We start from the raw sequence: 8,877 nt of genomic DNA, 5'->3' as shown, positions 1-8,877 counted from the left end.
ATCAATCAATCAATCAATTAATCAATAATAATAATATTCATTTTTTTAAAAGAATAAGAAGAATCCATTCTTTTGCAGAACCATATAATAGTTCCTGAAATCCAAAACTCCTGCCTTTCAAATGATGTACTTGTAGCAATAGTCCGTATTCAGTATTCAGTCTACATTCAAATCTCTGCCCATTTCCCCCTTCTTAAATTTTGCAGAAAAAAGCCAATTTATTTTCGTCTCCTGGGCCAGGTGGATTACTGGCTACGCACACTGAAGCAAGAATGTGAAAATGTGTGGATATTTTTCTATGATATTTCTCTTCTTTCAGATAGGCAGAAACTATTTAAATGTTGCACTAGTTGTCACTAGTTGTCAACCGTCAATGTGGGGTAGGGATTGGGCACCCCAGGAAATCAAAGCAAACTCAATTATCTATCTGCTGACAATGACAGAACCATTTCATTCCTTGGCTCGTCACAGAATGTGAGGGGGGAAAAATTAAAAGCGTGAACATTTTTAATGAGAGCAATTATTGAATCATCAGTCACACAGTCCATCTGCTTCAGAGCGTTCCAGTGACTAGTGAAATACTGAAATACTGCATTGCCTTGTGGCACGTATAGAACCACATCCACTTTCTTTGAGAAAGCACTAATGATATTCATATATCATGCCCATCACTTTCACTCACTTACAGTTCTCTTTTTTTGCTGGCTTTGTTATATTAATTGCTAATTTTGCATTCTGACACCAACTTGGTGGAAATGTGCTAGCTGTAGCAAACCCATAGATAAGAGCTTGCTGTGCTGATGTTAAATAGAGGCAAATGTAATGTTCAACTGGAGAGATAAATGGATGCAGAATTTATCTCCAGTGTCCCATTTAGCAAGGAATTCTGTGAGTAAAAGACCTTATATACTGACTGGACTTAACTTTTTTTTCCCTGTGCCTGATGGACTTAATAATCCATTTGGTGCACACATTCAGCTATGACAGTATGTCAATGAAGAGAAAAGACTGTTCTGTAGAATTCAAAAACCTTTGCAAACAGGTAAGGCATAGGAAGGGAAAGGCTTTGCAATACATAGGAAGTAAAGGCATTATATATAAGAATGTTAAAAAAAAGTTTGGCCCTACTATCCCAAAGCCATCCTCTGTCGAGCCCCGTGGGCCTGACACTACAAGGGGGGGGGTAGCCACGTTCGCCGACCCTCCTGCTTCATCTTGTCCGGCATCTGGTCCCCATCCCCTTATGCCCCGCAAAGCCTCGGAGGATGTTTCGACCTCCCAGCCGACCGAACTACCGACCAACTCCTGCCTGCAGGAGGACTTGCCTGCACCGTCCCCAGAAGGGTCTGCAGCCGTCCGGGCATCAGGAATTGGGCCTGCGCACACAGTCCCTGCGGCAGGCCTCGCCGACGCATAGGTGATCTGGTTAGCTGCCTCCACCTGCCAGCTGATAGCTGTGCCTGCGCAATTGAACCCTTTGGCAGGCCCCGCAGGCATTCAGCTGGGCAGGCCAAGCCCCGATGCCTGCTGATTGGCAAGGGATGGGGAGCAACTGGGGCCCACAATCGAACAGACCGGTTCCTGGGTGGGCCCGGCGGTGGGCCCGGTGGGGCCAAATGCCTGCAAAGGAAACCCCGGTGGAACAGCAGCCGGGGTCTTGGACGCTGTGGCTGATACAGGCTCCTTGCCGGTGTTGCCGGACCTGCCTGGCGGTGAGGTGCAGGGGCTTTCTGGTCCAGGGGTGGTGGTCCTGGAATGGGGATTGTTCAGTGTGACCATATGGGGTGAGAGGGGAATTCCAGGGGTTAGAGTAGGGACTGCCTGGGGTACTTACCATATGAGTAGCAGCATGCCAGGGAGGATGGACGAAGGAGCAAACATGTGAGGGACAAAGGGGGAGGGGTGATTTATGGCACGGGAACGGATGTTGGTTTGCGTCGGGGGGGTGGAGCTACTGCACGTGCAGGCCATAAAAGAGCATTGGGAGCATGTTGCTGCCAACGCTGACTTTGACCGTGTTGGAAGAAGCTGAATAAAGCAATCCTTGGTTGTCACCCGTTCCTGCTGTTGGCTGTGTGTGTGTGTGCTTCGTCCTGCGGACGGGTCGTGACATCCTCAAATATATATATCAGGAGTTGTGTTTGACTAAAAAGGAAAATGGCCAGTAGGCCACTTCAGGTTTCCAGTTACAAAAATCAGTTGAGAATAAGCCAGGTACAATACTACAGTATTCGTAACATCCTATCATTTGTGAAACCTATGACATTGAAGTGAAAATAACAACAAAACATTATCATGATTTAGGGTGCTGTTTACAAATAAAACAAAGATAATATCATTCATTCAGGATCCGTAAATAATGTGACAGAGGCAATAAGAAGAAAAGAGGATGAAACAAGCATGGAAATCCTTTTTCTTGTAACCCTACATAATCCCAGACAAAAATTGACTTACGGAATAATACAATTCACAGCATCCAAATTAAAGTTGGCGGGCGAATTAGCAGCTGCTAATTTTGAATTATTCATGTTGTCCACTCTTTAACGTTAATCCCAACATTAGAATTAAATGCGTAGAATTCTGATGCACAGTAGTGAAATCTTCTTATCAGTGACAATAAATTGAGAAAGTTATTGTTCTGTATTGTTGCATTACAGTGCTACACATCATTACTTCCAATTTCAGATTCTGCATTCTAGATAAAACAAGCTGAAACAACTGAGCTACTGGCTGGTGTTATCAGTGGCATCCAGGTTGAAGTCAATCAATATGCTGCTAGCTTTCTCCTTTCCCTGCCCCCATTGATGTTGTAAGCTAACATTGACAATGATTAGTATTAGGGCTGAGTAGCATGCAGTGAACTAAATAATTAAGAAGTATGCCGTAGCTGCTACCTTGGCGGGAAGAAATTAAAGAGGATGCAAACCTACATACGACAATAATCCATCCTTTCGATTTTTTTGAGGGAATTTTAAATTGGGTACATTCATATTATATGGATATTACACTCATATTACATGGTCCTGAGTTTTGCCACAATAGCTCTAGTGATTTTTCATTATGTCCACCTCTGACCCAGTCTCTATTGCCTTTCACAATCCAGATGTCTGCAAAAAGATTTTGCCTGCTTCTGACAGCTTCTCCTATAATTGAAAACTGATTTTCCAGGGTTCAAAATTGTACAGAAACTCACATAATTTACGTTCCCATTCACGGAGGAGGGAAAGAAAGTTTGTGTAATTGCTTAAGCAAATAGTGTTAACAAGTTAACATATTATGGCTCCATATTCTAAAGAAGAAAGTACATATAAATTCAAACGTTATATCATGAAATAATTTCAAGAACATACCAGTCAAAAAAACAGACCAAAACCTTATAATATTCCTCATTAAAACATGCAATATCCAAACCAGAAGAATCAATCCAATTAGCAAAAGAGAGATGTTTCTGCCACTGTCCCAACTTTATCTCTAACTCTGAGAGAGTGAGGCTGAAGCCTTCCATAGCTTAGGAAACACACAGGAAAACATATCAGCTCAGCTTCTGGCAGGGAGGTTATTTTCAGAAGGCTTCTGGTCCTAGTTAAAGCAAATTCATACTTAGAAACATATATTGTCAAGCTCTATTAGCAAAAAAGTGGGACATGTCCCTCAAAATAAATTTGCATTTTCTGTCTGTCTGTCTGACTCTTTATTTATGCACACACAACACGCAACACACAGCACACAAGCAAGCAAAATGGAAATCCCACTCTTTCTCCGTCCCTTTCTCTTCTAATAAGATAGTATCTTTTATAGATACAATTAAGTCCATTGCCACCTAGTGACTAAACTGTGTCAGGACACTAACCATCCTGTTTAGGGGTGCCTCAGCCACATCTGTGAATTGAAAAACTGCTGCAATAACAAAAATCAAGCAGGGTTAAAAGGGGAAAGGAGAAAGTTAATAGCATCTTTGAACTGTAAGGGAAGAAATATAGAATATTAACAAAGAACATAATTTAATACCTAATCAATTTACTGATTGGATTTTCCATGTGATTAACTTGGAGCCCAGAAAAAAAATGCAGTGATCTCAGGAAGTAGCTATAATGACCATCAGGTCTGTTAGAGTGTGGTGCTATAAAAAATGATAATGGCAGAGATCCCATGCAGCTACTCTAGTTAATTAAATGCATTCAAATAATATTAAGGCTCAAGAATAAATCCACGCTAGCAAAGAGAATCTCTGTCAGTCAACATGTATTATAGAAAATGCATCCTTTGATAAAGCTGGTAATTTCCCATACTAAAAAGGGCAAATCCTGCTCTCAAGTAAACATGCAAATTTCTCTTGGCTTAATAACAGGGCATGATTTTATTAAATGAGGAAGGATGAGTTAGCAACAAATCACATTTCTGCCCAGGCAGTGGCCTACGCATGGATTATACTCAATGAATCTCAGAAACAAGAAATCACAAAAGCAGATTTTATGTAATCAAAACCCATTTTCCCTGTTTTTAGCAAGTGTGCTAACTACCTGATTTCAAATGATATTTTCCTCTCCTAGACAGTTTTATTTGTTGTTAAGTTTATTAGCACTGGTACTATAAAGCACTCTGCTTTGCATGTACTGTATTTAACGGATTTAAATGGGGAAAAGTAATCTCAAGGATCAATGCTTCCATTTGTTGTGCTGGACAACAAACTCTCCAATTCTTTTGGCTGCTTGACTCTTGTAAAGTTTATCCACTTTTCCTAAGCTTCTGAGCTTTTCTTTTTTTTTGTCCTCATCAGGAGTCCCTAGAGTCATAGAATTGGCTTGTAAGATTCTTATGCAGATAGGAAGGAAGGAAGGAAGGAAGGAAGGAAGGAAGGAAGGAAGGAAGGAAGGAAGGAAGGAAGGAAGGAAGGATCCAAATAATAAAAAGCTAGAAAGTTGGAGAAATTCTATTTGCTTATAACTAATAAATTGGTTCACTCTTATTTAAATATCAGCTCATGGGAATTCAAGTCCCATTTTGTTCAAGGAAGTTCATGCCCTCCTCTGAAATGAAATCAGACATGGTATCAATAATAGCCTTGCACTTTACACAAATGCAAATGCAGTCTGTTCTAAGGTCTTTTCAGTGAGAACCAGAACAGGTGTTATGTATTCACATGTTTAATAACGTTTAACATTCTTAATATATAAGAACCAACAGGGCTGAGGTAAAGCCGCGGCAGCTTTTGACAGCTGTCAAAAGCTGCCGGACAGAACTACGCAGGCGCCAACCGACTGACAGCTCTCGGCTGTCAGAATCACCCGGCAACAGTACACGCGCCACCAGATGACAGCTCCGAGCTGTCAAAACCAGCTGACTCCGATTGGCGGAAGCGAAGGAGCGGGAAACCGGCACAGCCCTGATTGGCCAGACGTTTGACAGCTCCGAGTATAAATAAGAGCAATGTTCTTCTGTTGTTTTGCCTGGTTCTTAATAAAGTTAAGTTTACTTAACTTTGCTGTCTCGCCTGCTCTCTTCTTATAAAGCACTGGTGACGAAGGTGGGATGCCTGCTTACATAGCTGAAGTCACCGCCTAAAGGGAGAAGAGATTTTTCCCCTTAGCAGAGCTAGTCACTCGCTGAAGTCACTTGGAAGCCTAGCTTCCACACATCGCAAGCAGCAGCACCCACGACTAGACAGACAGCATGACGGACCATAAGCCTCTATTAGGAATCTTTACAGTAAACAAACTGACACCCCAAATATTATCTCCCCGCATCCTTAGATGGTCTACCTTTTTGTCAGCCTATTCATTCACCTTAGAATACAGACCAGGGAAAAGCATGGGCCATGCTGACGGGCTCAGCAGACTGCCCCAACCAATAATCGACCCAGACCCTGCACCAGCTGGAAAGATACTGGCTATCTCCGAACTGCCAGAATGCCCATTATCTGTCAAGGACATTTCTGCAGCCACAGCTGCAGACAAAATCCTGGGCAGAGTCTTAGGCTATGTCACATCAGGCTGGCAATCCACAACCCCAGACCCAGAATTCCAACCTTATATTTTGAAACAAAAAGAATTATCCACCCATCAAGGATGTTTATTATGGGGCAGCAGGGTAGTAATACCCGAAAAGCACAGATTAAAGGTGTTAGAAAGCCTCCACGAAGGTCACCCAGGCACCGTTAAAATGAAGGCTTTGGCCAGAAGCGACGTCTGGTGGCCAGGATTAGACAAGCAAATAGAAGCACATGTAGCTGGGTGTTATCCCTGCCAACTTGTCAGAGCAGCCCAGCCCCAAGCTCCCATACACAGATGGGAAACAACCAAGACACCCTGGTCACGCATTCACATAGACTTTGCGGGTCCATTCCAAGGACAAACATTCCTAATAGTCATGGATAGCTATTCCAGATGGCTAGAGGTGGCCCCAGTTACAAGCACAACTTCTGCAGCCACAATACAAGTCTTAAGGGGGTTGTTTGCTACACATGGGCTTCCGGATGTATTAGTCTCTGATAACGGCCCACAATTTACTTCCTACGAATTCCAGAGTTTCACAACGGCGAACTCTATTAGGCACACCACCTCGGCTCCGTTTCACCCATCCACGAACGGCTTGGCTGAGGTGATGGTGAAGTCCACCAAAGAGGCACTGTGGAAAATCATCACCGGCAATTGGCACTGCAGACTTGCTCAATTCCTTTTAGCACAACACACCACCCCCTGCACAACTACAGGAAAGTCTCCAGCAGAACTTCGCTGGGGCAAGAGACTAACCACCAGACTGGACCATTTACATCCTGACAGATCCCCACCAGACCCAGAGCTTCCCCTCCAATACAGAACTCTCAGCACCAGGCAAGCTGTCTGGGCTAGGAACTACGGAGGCGGCAATAAGTGGACACAGGGGGTCGTCATTGAACAAACAGGTCCCCTATCTTACATCATCGACACCGGGAACAATACCCACATCCGCAGACACATTGACCAATTACGGCAACGCAGCCCGCAAAACATGGGGGAAAGGTGGAACTACGAAATGCATTCAGAACCGCCGCCGCAAACACCGTCACACCAAAACCCCCCCGATCAAATTGCACCACAACAAAACCCCGCACTAAACGATCTCCTCCCACAAAGGAACGCTGAAACAACGGAGCCAAGCCCCCTGCCCCCCGAGCCAGACCCCAATACACCTGAGGAAGGGGAACGACCAGCAGAGACAACCCCACGGCGCTCCGATAGAATAAAAAGACCTATTTGAAAGACTTCGAATGGGGAAACCCAAAAGAGAGACAGTCGGGGAAACGTCAACTCAATCAGAGGGAGGGGTAAGGGGTGTTATGTATTCACATGTTTAATAACGTTTAACATTCTTAATATATAAGAACCAACAGGGCTGAGGTAAAGCCGCGGCAGCTTTTGACAGCTGTCAAAAGCTGCCGGACAGAACTACGCAGGCGCCAACCGACTGACAGCTCTCGGCTGTCAGAATCACCCGGCAACAGTACACGCGCCACCAGGTGACAGCTCCGAGCTGTCAAAACCAGCTGACTCCGATTGGCGGAAGCGAAGGAGCGGGAAACCGGCACAGCCCTGATTGGCCAGACGTTTGACAGCTCCGAGTATAAATAAGAGCAATGTTCTTCTGTTGTTTGCCTGGTTCTTAATAAAGTTAAGTTTACTTAACTTTGCTGTCTCGCCTGCTCTCTTCTTATAAAGCAACAGCATTCAGGGTACTTAAACTTAAATATAAACTACTGTACTTGCTACTTTTTATAGGTAGCATATGACTGTATCAGTACAGTTTTCCTATAATGTTATGTGGGAGCATGGACCTGATTGGAATTGATCCCATAGAGTGAATAAGGATTCTGAGCTTTTGCCCTCATTATGTTTTGTTTGGAATTGGGGTCACTAACCTTGCAAACATGGTTAAGAAATTTCTTCTCATTAGGACTGAGATTTTTTTCTCATTTTTTATTTATTTATTCATAATGAAAGAGCTTGTTTTTCTGCCAAACAGTACAAGGAGTTACCATAATTAAATAGGCTACAATCTTGCTATTTTATTGCTCTTTAGTCTCTCCATCTCAAAAATCTGTTAGCAGGACTAGAACAGTTTTTTTTCCATAGATTTCAGCTGGCCTTGCAGAAGTCATTTCAATGCATTAAGACCAATGGGAAACTTTTTAAAATAAATACTATATATTTATATTTATTTTATATAAATGTAAAAAAAAAAAGAATTGGCCTTGAACTAAAAGAAAAAAACCCCGAATGACTACCCAAATTTCTTTAGTGGCCCAGATAATAGTTTTGTGAACACTGAAATTACAGCTTGTCAATTTAAAAAGCAGGATGAATCATCATAACGTCAACCCAGTGTATAGAAACATTGGAATTGATGTATCTTTTTCATACTGTAAATGAATTAGATTTGGGTTACTTTTCTTGGCAGAATTCAGTTCATTCAGAAGACAGGAGAAAGACTATGTGGTATTCCACATGATTTGTGAATAATGTTATCAGAATAAATTTAACATTGCCCTCAAAATTAAATATTTTATGTTTATAACTTTAAGGTGCATTTTGGCAGTTTGAAAATTGGAATCAAACTAAGTGGGCTGGCAGACTTGATCATCCAATGGGAAATGTTAGCGAAATTGAAAGTTTCAACCTTATTCTGTTAAACAATTACAAACTCAATCATGTTTCTAAAGATTTGTGATTTATGGCTTGAAAAAAGTATTTTGTTTAACAATTGAATGTACAAATCAGTGTTAAACAGGAAAAAAAATAAAAATAAAAGCAGGCACATTGAGGAACATGAAATAAACCCAGTTCCATTCAGTGGTTCCTTACAGCAAAGGTGACCAAACATACAGTGATGAATGGGGATTTA

Source organism: Vipera berus (assembly GCF_964194415.1).
Source record: "Vipera berus genome assembly, chromosome: 2".
In the NCBI taxonomy this organism is placed as follows: Eukaryota; Metazoa; Chordata; class Lepidosauria; order Squamata; family Viperidae; genus Vipera; species Vipera berus.
The sequence above is the reverse complement of the archived record's forward strand: the minus strand, read 5'-3'. Positions refer to the sequence as shown.